General features: G+C 38.9%; 1 protein-coding gene and 1 non-coding gene across 3 annotated transcripts in view; both read right to left on the bottom strand.

Annotated features, from left to right (window-relative positions):
* NRDC (nardilysin convertase) overlaps positions 1-12,936 on the bottom strand; it is a 96,066-nt gene that overhangs the window by 58,179 nt on the left and 24,951 nt on the right. The window lies entirely within an intron of this gene.
* On the bottom strand, positions 4,968-5,040 carry TRNAY-GUA (transfer RNA tyrosine (anticodon GUA)). The gene has a single exon. It is a non-coding gene; the product is annotated as a tRNA-Tyr (tRNA).

Genomic DNA, 12,936 nt, shown 5'->3' with positions numbered 1-12,936 from the left:
TGTACTATCATCTCTCCTTTTTGTTTTTCCATCTTGATAACCCTTATCTAAGGTTAAAGTCACACTTTTCCATAAAAATTTTAATGGCACTTTTCACTTTTGGTCTATAATCCACATAGAATTGATTTTTTTGTGTATGTTGTGAGATAGGGAGTCAATTTTGGTTTTGCCATTATACTGTCTTGGTATCATTTTTTTTTAAGCCCTTGACCACTGCTTCATAATGTTCCTATCAAAAATCAAGTGTCCACATATGTGTTGGTCTATTTCCATTCCAAGAAACATTCTGTTCCACCATCTCTTTGTCTAGCAAAACAAATCTTAATATCCAGTAGGTCAAATTCTACGACCTTGTTATTTTTCCAATTCAAAAGTATCCTGGCTATACTTAGCTCTTTGTATTTCTTTATAAATCTTAGTTAGATTGTCTATTTAAGACTAAGTAAATCTTCTAAGATTATGGTTGTGATATCATAATCACATATGAATCATTCATATAAGACGATGCCATCTACAAGTAGTTTTACTATTTTCCCAATCAGCATGCCTTCTTTTTTGTGTCTAATTGTTCTAGCTGAAACCTCCACTACAATGTCAAATAGAGGTGGACAGAGCTGATGTCTTGATCTTCATATTTGGGAAAATGCTTTCAATCTTCCACCATTAAAAATGATGTAAGTTGTGGGTTATTAATAGATACACTTTATAAAGTTGAGGAAGTCCCCTTTTCAGTTCAGTTCACTTCAGTCGCTCAGTCGAGTGCAACTCTTTGTGACCCCATGAATCGCAGCACACCAGGCCTCCCTGTCCAGCACCAACTCCTGGAGTTCACTCAGACTCACGTCCATCGAGTCAGTGACGCCATCCAGCCATCTCATCCTCTGTCGTCCCCTTCTCCTCCTGCCCCCAATCCCTCCCAGCATCAGAGTCTTTTCTAATGAGTCAACTCTTCGCATGAGGTGGCCAAAGTACTGGACTTTCAGCTTTAGCATCATTCCTTCCAAAGAAATCCCGGGGCTGATCTCTTTAAGAATGGACTGGTTGGATCTCTTTGCAGTCCAAGGGACTCTCATAGTCTTCTCCAACACCACAGTTCAAAAGCATCAATTCTTCGGCGCTCAGCTTTCTTCACAGTCCAACTCTCCTATCCATACATGACCACTGGAAAAACCATAGCCTTGACTAGACGGACCTTTGTTGGCAAAGTAATGTCTCTGCTTTTGAATATGCTCTCTAGGTTGGTCATAACTTTCCTTCCAAGGAGTAAGCGTCTTTTAATTTCATGGCTGCAGTCACCATCTGCAGTGATTTTGGAGCCCAGAAAAATAAAGTCTGACACTGTTTCCACTGTTTCCCCATCTATTTCCCATGAAGTGATGGGACCGGAGGCCATGATCTTCATTTTCTGAAGCCAACTTTTTCACTCTCCACTTTCACTTTCATCAAGAGGCTTTTGAGTTCCTTTTCACTTTCTGCTGTAAGGGTGGTGCCACCTGCATATCTGAGGTTATTGATATTTCTCCCGGCAATCTTGATTCCAGCTTGTGTTTCTTCCAGTCCAGCGTTTCTCATGATGTACTCTGCATAGAAGTTAAATAAGCAGGGTGACAATATACAGCCTTGACATACTCCTTTTCCTATTTGGAGCCAGTCTGTTGTTCCATGTCGAGTTCTAACTGTAGCTTCCTGACCTGCATACAAATTTCTCAAGAGGCAGGTCAGGTGGTCTGGTATTCTCATCTCTTTCAGAATTTTCCACAGTTTATTGTGATCCACACAGTCAAAGGCTTTGGCATAGTCAATAAAGCAGAAATAGATGTTTTTCTGGAACTCTCTTGCTTTTTCCATGATCCAGCGGATGTTGGCAATTTGATCTCTGGTTCCTCTGCCTTTTCTAAAACCAGCTTGAACATCAGGAAGTTCACGGTTCACATATTGCTGAAGACTGGCTTGGAGAATTTTGAGCATTACTTTACTAGCGTGTGAGATGCGTGCAATCATGCGGTAGTTTGAACATTCTTTGGCATTGCCTTTCTTTGGGATTGGAATGAAAACTGACCTTTTCCAGTCCTGTGGCCACTGCTGAGTTTTCCAAATTTGCTGGCATGTTGAGTGCAGCACTTTCACAGCATCATCTTTCAGGATTTGGAACAGCTCAACTGGAATTCCATCACCTCCACTAGCTTTGTTCGTAGTGATGCTTTCTAAGGCCCACTTGACTTCACATTCCAGGATATCTGGCTCTAGGTGAATGATCACATCATTGTGATTATCTGGGTCGTGAAGGTCTTTTTTGTACAGTTCTTCTGTGTATTCTTGCCATCTCTTCTTAATATCTTCTGCTTCTGTTAGGTGCATACCATTTCTGTCCTTTATCGAGCCCATCTTTGCATGAAATGTTCCCTTGGTATCTCTAATTTTCTTCAAGAGATCTCTAGTCTTTCCCATTCTGTTGTTTTCCTCTATTTCTTTGCACTGATCGCTGAGGAAGCCTTTCTTATCTCTTCTTGCTATTCTTTGGAACTCTGCATCTGACAGAATGTGGTCCACTGGAGATGGGAATGGCAAAGCACTTCAGTATTCTTGCCTTGAGAACCCCATGAACAGTATGAAAAGGCAAAATGAGAGGATACTGAAAGAGGAACTCCCCAGTCAGTAGGTGCCCAATATGCTACTGGAGATCAGTGGAGAAATAACTCCAGAAAGAATGAAGGGATGGAGTCAAAGCAAAAACAATACCCAGCTGTGGATGTGACTGGTGATAGAAGCAAGGTCCGATGCTGTAAAAAGCAATATTGCATAGGAACCTGGAATGTCAGGTCCATGAATCAAGGCAAATTAGAAGTGGTCAAACAAGAGATGGCAAGAGTGAATGTCGACATTCTAGGAATCAGCAAACTCAAATGGACTGGAATGGGTGAATTTAACTCAGATGACCATTATATCTATTACTGCAGGCAGGAATCCCTCAGAAGAAATGGAGTAGCCATCACGGTCAACAAAAGAGTCCAAAATGCAGTACTTGGATGCAATCTCAAATACGACAGAATGATCTTTGTTCGTTTCCAAGGCAAACCATTCAATATCACAGTAATCCAAGTCTATGCCCCAACCAGTAACGCTGAAGAAGCTGAAGTTGAACGGTTCTATGAAGACCTACAAGACCTTTTAGAACTAACACCCAAAAAAGATGTCCTTTTCATTATAGGGGACTGGAATGCAAAAGTAGGAAGTCAAGAAACACCTGGAGTAACAGGCAAATTTGGCCTTAGAATACGGAATGAAGCAGGGCAAAGACTAATAGAGTTTTGCCAAGAAAATGCACTGGTCATAACAAACACCCTCTTCCAACAACACAAGAGAAGACTCTACACATGGACATCACCAGATGGTCAACACCGAAACCAGATTCATTATATTCTTTGCAGCCAAAGATGGAGAAGCTCTATACAGTGAGCAAAAACAAGACTGGGAGCTGACTGTGGCTCAGATCATGAACTCCTTATTGCCAAATTCAGACTTAAATTGAAGAAAGTAGGGAAAACCACTAGACCATTCAGGTATGACCTAAATCAAATCCCTTATGATTATACAGTGGAAGTGAGAAATAGATTTAAGGGCCTAGATCTGATAGATAGAGTGCCTGATGAACTATGGAATGAGGTTTGTGACACTGTACAGGAGACAGGGATCAAGACCATCGCCATGGAAAAGAAATGCAAAAAAGCAAAATGGCTGTCTGGGGAGGGCTTACAGATAGCTGTGAAAAGAAGAGAAGCAAAAAGCAAAGTTCCCTTTTATTCATGGTTTATTACATGTTTTATCATGAAAGGGTGCTGAATTCAATTAAATGCCTTTTCTGTTTATACTGAAATAATTTTTGAAATGTGTTTGTCCTTCTATTAAATTGGCATATTATGTTGATTGGTTTTTGTATGGTGAACTACCCTTGCAGTTCTGGAATAAATCCCACCTGAATGGTGCATAATCCTTTTTATATGTTGTTGATTCAGTTTTGTAGTATTTTGTTGAAGATTTTTGCATCTATATTCTACTACTTGGAGAAGGAAATGGCAACCCACTCCAGTACTCTTGCCTGGAAAATACCATGGATGGAGGAGCCTGGTAGGCTACAGTCCATGGGGTCGCAGAGTCAGACATGACTGAGTGACTTCACTTTCTTTCTTTCTATAGTTCCTTTTGAAGAAGGAAATGGCACCCACTCCAGTGTTCTTGCCTGGAGAATCTCATGGACGGAGGGGCCTGGTGGACTACGGTCTATGAGGTTGCAAAGAGTCGGACACGGCTAAGCAACTAACACACACACACATTCTACTACTGGTGTGTAGTTTTCTTGTACAATCATTGTCTAGTTTTAATATCAGAGCAATACTAGCTTCATAGAATGACTTAGAAGTGTCCCTCTTCTATATTTCGGAAGAGTTTATGAAGCCTTAGTTTTAACCCTTTAAATGTTTGGTAGAATTCACCAGTAAAGTCATATGGACCTATACTCTTCTTTTGGTAAGTTCTTGATTACTAATCCCATCTCTCATGATAGGTCTATTCAGATTTTCTGTGTTGAGTCAGTTTCAATAGCTTTGCACCTTTCTACAAATTTGTCCATTTCATCTTGGCTATCTACTTGTTGGCATACAATAGTTCACAACTGTATTATAATTTTAAAATTTTGGTTAATATAATACTAATGTCCACTCTTTCATTTCTTTTTCTTGGTCAGTTTAGCTGAAGGTTTGTCAATTTTGTTCACCTTTTCAAATAACCAAATTCTGATTTTGTTTACTTTCTATAGTTTTTCTATTCCCTATTTCATTTATTTCCACTCAAATATTTATTATGTCCTTCCTTCTGCTTACCTGGGTTTAGATTGCTCTTCTTTGCCTTGCTAATTAAGATGCAAGTTTAGGTTCATTTGAGATCTTACTTTCATAATGGAGGGGTTCGATCTTCCTGACCCAGGGATCAAACCTGGGTCTCCTGCATTACAGGCAGACGCTTTACCGTCTGAGCCACCAGGGAAGCCATGGAGGGGCTTACAGCTATAAATTTCCCTCTGATGCATCTAAATTTCCCTTTTGATGCATCTCATAATTTTTTGTATGTTTTTTTCATTTTCACTAGTGTCTAAGTATTTTTTAATTCCCCTTGTGATTTCTTTTTTGATCCACTGATTATTTAATGGTAGGCTGTTAAATTTGTACAGATTCGTGAAATTCCCTAAATTTCCTTGTTACTATTGATTACTAATTCCATTCCATTCCACCTAGAGAACATACTCTGTATAATTTCATTCTTTCAAATATACTGGAAATAAATTTGTTTTATGACCTAATATATCAATGCTGGAGAAAAGTACATGCAGTACTTGAGAATAATGTGTATTTTGCTGATTTGGGGTGAAGTGCTCTGTTAAAGTTTACATGCTTGTTCATGTCTTCTATTTCTTGTTGATCTACCCAGTTGTTCTATGCCTTATTGAAAGTAGAATATTTACATTTGCAATTATTATTACTGAATTGTGTGTTTCTGCCTTCAATGCTGTCGGTTTTTGCTTTATGTTTTTTGAGGTTCCTTTGAAAGATGAACATGTGTTTATAACTGTTACACCTTCTGAAGAACTGACCCTTATATCATTATAAAATTCCCTTGTCTCCAGTAACAAGTTTCATCTTAAAGTCTATTTTGTCTGATATTAGTTCAGCCACTATAGTTCCCTTTTAATCACTATGTGTATATACTTTTTCATCCTTTTATTGCCAATCTATTGGTGTATATTTAAGGCTTCCCTGGTGGCCCAGTGATAAAGAACTTGCCTGCCAATGCAGGACACATATCATCCTTTTGTTGCCAATCAACTGGTATGTTTTAATCTAAAGTGTGTCTCTCACATGTACACAATATTCATTGTAGCACTATTTACAATAGCTAGAACACGCAAGCAACCTCTATGCCCATCAACAGAGTGAATGGATAAGGAAGATGTGGTACATTTATACAATGGAATATTACCTGGCCATAAAAAGAAACACATTTGAGTCATTCCAATGAGGTGGATGCATCTAGAACCTATTATACAAAGTGAAGTAAGTCAAAAAGAGAAAGATAAATATCATATACTAATGCATATATATGGAATCTAGAAAGATGGTACCAATGAATTTATTTGCAGGGCAGCAGTGGAGAAACACACATAGAGAACAGACTTACCAACATCGGGGGTGAGGTGGGATGGGAAGGGAAGGGTGAGATGGAGAGAGTAACATGGAAACTTAACATGTCGCTCAGTCGTATCCAACTCTTTGCCGACCCCATGAATCGCAGCATGCCAGGCCTCCCTGTCCAGCACCAACTCCCGGAGTTCACTCAGACTCACGTCCATCGAGTCAGTGATGCCATCCAGCCATCTCATCCTCTGTCATCCCCTTCTCCTCCTGCCCCCAATCCCTACCAGCATCAGAGTCTTTTCCAATGAGTCAACTCTTCGCATGAGGTGGCCATGAGGTGGCCAAAGTACTGGACTTTCAGCTTTAGCATCATTCCTTCCAAAGAAATCCCAGGGCTGATCTCCTTCAGAATGGACTGGTTGGATCTCCTTGCAGTCCAAGGGACTCTCATGAGTCTTCTCCGACACCACAGTTCAAAAGCACCAATTCTTCGGCGCTCAGCCTTCTTCACAGTCCAACTCTCACATCCAAACATGACCACAGGAAAAACCATAGCCTTGACCAGATGGACCTTTGTTGGCAAAGTAACGTCTCTGCTTTTGAATATGCTATCTAGGTTGGTGATAACTTTCCTTCCAAGGAGTAAGCATCTTTTAATTTCATGGCTGCAGTCACCATCTGTAGTGATTTTGGAGTCCAGAAAAATAAAGTCTGACACTGTTTCCACTGTTTCCCCATCTATTTCCCATGAACTGATGGGACTGGATGCCATGATCTTCGTTTTCTGAATGTTGAGCTTTAAGCCAACTTTTTCACTCTCCACTTTCACTTTCATCAAGAGGCTTTTGAGTTCCTCTTCACTTTCTGCCATAAGGGTGGTGTCACCTGCATATCTGAGGTTATTGGTATTTCTCCTGGCAATCATGATTCCAGCTTGTGTTTCTTCCAGTCCAGCGTTTCTCATGATGTATTCTGCATGTAAGTTAAATAAACAGGGTGACAATATACAGCCTTGATATACTCCTTTTCCTATTTGGAACCAGTCTGTTGTTCCATGTCCAGTTCTAACTGTTGCTTCCTGACCTGCATACAAATTTCTCAAGAGGCAGGTCAGGTGGTCTGGTATTCCCATCTCTTTCAGAATTTTCCACAGTTTATGTTATGGTGATCCACACAATCAAAGGCTTTGGCATAGTCAAGAAAGCAGAAATAGATGTTTTTCTGGAACTCTCTTGCTTTTTCCATGATCCAGCGGACGTTGGCAATTTGGTCTCTGGTTCCTCTGCCTTTTCTAAAACCAGCTTGAACATCAGGAAGTTCACGGTTCATGTATTGCTGAAGCCTGGCTTGGAGAATTTTGAGCATTACTTTACTAGTGTGTGAGATGAGTGTAATTGTGTGGTAGTTTGAGCATTCTTTGGCATTGCCTTTCTTTGGGATTGGAATGAAAACTGACCTTTTCTAGTCCTGTGGCCACTGCTGAGTTTTCCAAATTTGCTGGCATATTGAGTGCAGCACTTTCACAGCATCATCTTTCAGGATTTGGAATAGCTCAACTGGAATGCCATCACCTCCACTGGCTTTGTTTGTAGTGATGCTTTCTAAGGCCCACTTGACTTCACATTCCAGGATGTCTGGCTCTAGGTGAGTGATCACACCATCGTGATTATCTGGGTCGTGAAGGTCTTTTTTGTACAGTTCTTCTGTGTATTCTTGCCATCTCTTCTTAATATCTTCTGCTTCTGTTAGGTCCATGCCATTTCTGTCCTTTATCGAGCCCATCTTTGCATGAAATGTTCCTTTGGTATCTCTGACTTTCTTGAAGAGATCTCTAGTCTTTCCCATTCTGTTGTTTTCCTCTATTTCTTTGCATTGGTCGCTGAAGAAGGCTTTCTTATCTCTTCTTGCTATTCTTTGGAACTCTGCATTCAGATGTTTGTATCTTTCCTTTTCTCCTTTGCTTTTTGCTTCTCTTCTTTTCACATCACAATATGTAAAATAGAAAGCCAATGGGAATTTGCTGTACGACTCAGGGAACCCAAACAGGGCTCTGTATCAACCTAGATGCATGGGATGGTGAGGGAGGGAGGAAGGAGATTCAAGAGGGAGGGGACATATGTATACCTATGGCTGATTCATGTTGATGTTTTACAGAAAACAACAAAATTCTGTAAAGCAATTATGTCAATTAAAAAATAAAGTGTATCTCTTATAGGTAGCATATTATATAGCTGACTCATGTTTCTTTGCCCAGTCTGCCAATGTCTTATCTTTTAATTGAAATGCTTAATCCATTTACATTTAATTACTGATAAGACAGGATTTATATCTGTCTTTGCTATCTATTGCAAGTCCTATGCCTCTTTTCCCCTCTATTCCTCAACTGCTGACTTCTTTTTGTTAAAATAGGTATTTTCTAGAGTACTGTTCAAATTCCCTTGCCATTTCTTTTACTATATTTTTGAGTTATTTTCCTAATAACTTATAACAATCCATTTTGAATTAATACCAACTTAACTTCAGTATTTGGAGAAGGAAATGGCAACCCACTCCAGTATTCTTGCCTGGAGAATCCCATGGATGGAGGAGCTTGGTGGGCTACAGTCCACGGGTCACGAAGAGTCGGACACGACTGAGCAACTTCACTTTCGCTTCACTAACTTCAGTATTACACGAAAGCTTCACTTCTATATACCTGTTTTCTTTTTTGTGCTATTATTGCCATACAAATGATATCGTTACACATTATATGCCTATGAACACATTTATAATTTTTTCTTTATACAGCTATCTTTTAAATCAGATAGGAAAAAAATTACAAAAACTTTATCTTTTATATTTATATAGGTAAACAAAGACAGTATAAATTATATAAATTATCTTTTTAAGTGTGCTTTATTTCTTCATGTGGAATTGAGTGTCCTTTCATTTCAGTCTGAAGGACTCCATCCATCCACGTCGTACAGAGATTTGCTAATGACAATTTTAATTTAGCTGAGAATGTCTTAATATCTCCATTTAGAAGGATATTTTTGATGGATAAAAAATACTTGGTTTGCATTCTTTCAGTACTTTGAATGCATCATACCATTGTCTTCTTGCTTCCATGATTTCTCAAAGCACCTGTTTACCCTATTGAGATTAATCTTTATGAAAAAAGCTGCTCCTCTCTGGCTACTTTCAATATTCTTTTTACATTTAGCTTTTAATGGCTTGATTATAACATGTCTTAATGTGAAAATCATTGTGAATATCACTGTGTTTATTCTTCTGGAAATCTGCTCAGTTGCTTGAATGTGTAGATGTTTGTCTTTTACCAATTTGGAAAGAGTTTGGCTATTATGTCTTCAAGAATACTTTCTATGTTTTTCTCATTTCCTCTTGGAACTCCTATAAAACACATGCTAGTATGCTTGATGGTATCTCGTAGATCTCTGAGGCTCTGTTTTATTTTTCTTCATCCCTTTTCTTTATTTCTGTTCCTCAGACTGGAAAATCCCAATTAATCTTTCTTCTAGTTTGTTCATTCTTTCCTCAGCTAGCTCAAATCTGTTAAGCTCTTCTAGTTAATTTTTCAAGTTGTACTTTTCAACTCTAGAATTTCTATTTGGTTGTTTTAATAATTTGTATCTGTTGAGGGGTGTTAGAAGGAAGGTTCAAGAGGGATGGAATATATGTACACACATAACTGACTCACTCTGTTGTACAGCAGAAACTAACACAGAATTGTACAGCAATGGTACTCCAATTAAAAAAAAAAAAAAGTAAAAATAAAGCAATTATTTATCTGGGAAAAAAATAATTTGTATCTCTTTACTGATGTTCTCTATTTAGTAAGACATCATTCTTGTGTTCTCCTGTAGTTCTTAGACATAGTTTTCTTTAGCTCCTTGAACATAATTAAAATAGGTGATCTATAGTTTGTCAGGTTAACTCCAGAATCTAGACTTTCTTAGGAACAGTATCTATTGACTACTGTTTTTCCATTGTATCAGTCATACTTTTCTGCGTCCCTCATAATTTTGTTGAAAAAAAATTTTTAGTAATATAATGTAGCAACTCTGTAAATCAAGCCTCTCCTCCCTAATCAGGGTTTGTTGTTATTGCTGTTTCTTGTTGTTACTATTTACATATTTAGTGCCCTTCTGATTTCCCTAGTGGCTCAGACAGTAAAGAAACGGTCCACAATGAGATCTGGGTTCAATCCCTGGTTTAAGAAGATGCCCTGGAGAAGGCAATGGCTACACACTTCAGTATTCTTGCCTGGAGAATTCCATGGACAGAGGAGCCTGTGACCATGGGGTTGCAAACAGTCAGACATGAACGAGCAACTCACACTTACCTTAAACTAATCCTGTGAAGTCTGTATTCTTTGACGGCTTGGTTAGCTTAGTGATAATCTCTGGTTGCAGAGAGATTTCCTTAAATGCCTTGCCAAGGGGTTCTCTATGCATATTGGGGGATGCTTTCAACATACAGTCAGGCAGTTTACAACTCTACATTAGCCATCACATCCTGCTTGCACAGAGACTCAACACCAGCCATGACAAGAGTGTAAGGCCTTAAGTCTTTTTGAGCATGCATAGAGCCCTGGACGATACAGCTTTATACACATATGTGACCTTCAAAATTCCCAGGAATATCCTGGAGCTTTCCAAAGACCCTTAGGATCTGTTTTGCACTTTTTCCTTTTAAGCTTTGTTTGCTCCAACTTTTATCCACTGCCTCAGATGGTCACAAAGTTAAACTATTGCCATCTAAATGCTATAGACAAATGTCTCCAGAGAAAAAGATTTTTGTAAATACGTGAGCTCCCAGTCAGGCCAAATCATGAAAGTTCATGAATGGTGGTTCCCAGGGAACTGCTAGACACGTCAAATAATTAAGATTCTCCAGAAGGATGTTTTTAGAGGTCTGTAAATCCATCCAGCCCCTTTCAGTGGCTGCTAGACTGCTGTTTTCACTAAGACTGTGGGACCTTTTTAAGACTACTGTAGAGTTGGGTAGAGGGGAATGGAAACAGGGCAAATTAAAATGTCACAAAGCAAACTGTTCTTACTAAGATTTAGTCACTTGCCTGAATAAACTCCTTGGATTGTTGCAAGCTTTGGCTTATTTCCAGAGTTCTGAAAAAGTTGATTTTGACAATTTTTGGCAAGGTTCTCATTGCTTTTACAGAGGAGGGGCTTTCAGAGGTCCTTATTTCACTATTCCTGCTGAGGTCAATCTGCTCTTTATTTCATTTATCTTCACCTTTTCTTTCTTCTTTCTTTGGGCATACTTTGCTGGTCTTACTCAGACTTCCTGAGATTGATCAGCTCATTAATTTTAAACTCTTCTTTTCTAAAATATACATTTGGTGGTGGTTTAGTTGCTAAGTCGTGTCTGATTCTTTGGATCCCATGGACTATACCCTGCCAGGCTCCTCTGTCCATGGGATGTCCCCGGCAAGAATACTGGAGTGGGTTGCCATTTCCTCCTCCAGGGGATCTTTCCAACCCAGGGCTCGAACCCAGGTCTACTATATAGTAGGCAGTCTCCTGCACTGCAGGCAGATTCTTAACCAACTGAGTCATGAGGGAAGCTGACAGAATACACACTTAAAAGTATATATTTCCCTCTAAGTACAATTATAGCTGCATCCCACAACTTTTATTCTATAATGTTTTTATAATTCAATACAAAATATTTTCTAATTTCTGATACGCTTTCCTCTTTACCCAGGTATTCCTTAGAAATGTATTTAATTTCCAAACATAAGGCAATATTCTAGTTGTCTCTCTGTTATTGATTTCTAGCTAAAATTTAACTGTACATACAGTGTGATTAGAAAACAAAATCATTAATAATATGGTTTCAATGCTTTGAAATTTGAGACTGAATTTGTGGCTTAAAATATGATCAAATGAAAGAATTTTGTAGCTGGAAGGTGTTGATTAAGGATTCAAGTGGTAATCCTTTTGTCCTAATCTTCAATGTCCTTACTGATTTTATGGTTATTCTATCAAATACTGGGAAAGGGGTGTTAAATCTCCCACTGCAGTTGCTTATTCATTGTTCTTTACATTTGATTTGCTTTGAGGCTATGCTATTAGATGAGTTCAAACTGGAAACAATTATATCTTCCTAGTTAAGTTTTATCAATATGACATGAGCCTCTTGAGCAATATTTTTTTTCCCAAGACTTACTACGTGTACTAGTCGCTCAGTCATGTCCGACTCTTTGTAACCCCATGGACTGTGGCTTGCCAGACTTCTCTGTCCACAGAATTTTCCGTGCAAGACGCTGGAGTGGGTTGCCATTCCATTTTCCAGGGGATCTGCCCAACCCAGGCAAACCCAGGTCTTCTATATTGCAGGAAGATTGTTTTACCATCTGAGCTGCCAGGGAACCCCTCCCAAGCCTTAGATATCTAAGTCTTAAAAACTATTTGATTAGGCTTTTTAAATCCAGTCTGTTTATCTTTTAATCGGAAGTTAATCCACTCATATTTAATAAGAATTACTGTTACATATGGATCTACATCTACCTCCTAGAACAACAGACTGGTTCCAAATGGGAAAAGGAGTTCGTCAAGGCTGTATATTGTCACTCTGCTTATTTAACTTCTATGCAGAGTACATCATGAGAAACACTGGACTGGAAGGAACACAAGTTGGAATCAAGATTGCCGGGAGAAATATCAATAACCTCAGATATGCAGGTGGCACCACCCTTACGGCAGAAAGTGAAGAGGAACTCAAAAGCCTC

The sequence above is a fragment of the Bubalus kerabau genome, chromosome 6, assembly GCF_029407905.1.
Source record: "Bubalus kerabau isolate K-KA32 ecotype Philippines breed swamp buffalo chromosome 6, PCC_UOA_SB_1v2, whole genome shotgun sequence".
Lineage (NCBI taxonomy): Eukaryota > Metazoa > Chordata > Mammalia > Artiodactyla > Bovidae > Bubalus > Bubalus kerabau.
The sequence above is the reverse complement of the archived record's forward strand: the minus strand, read 5'-3'. Positions and strand labels throughout refer to the sequence as shown.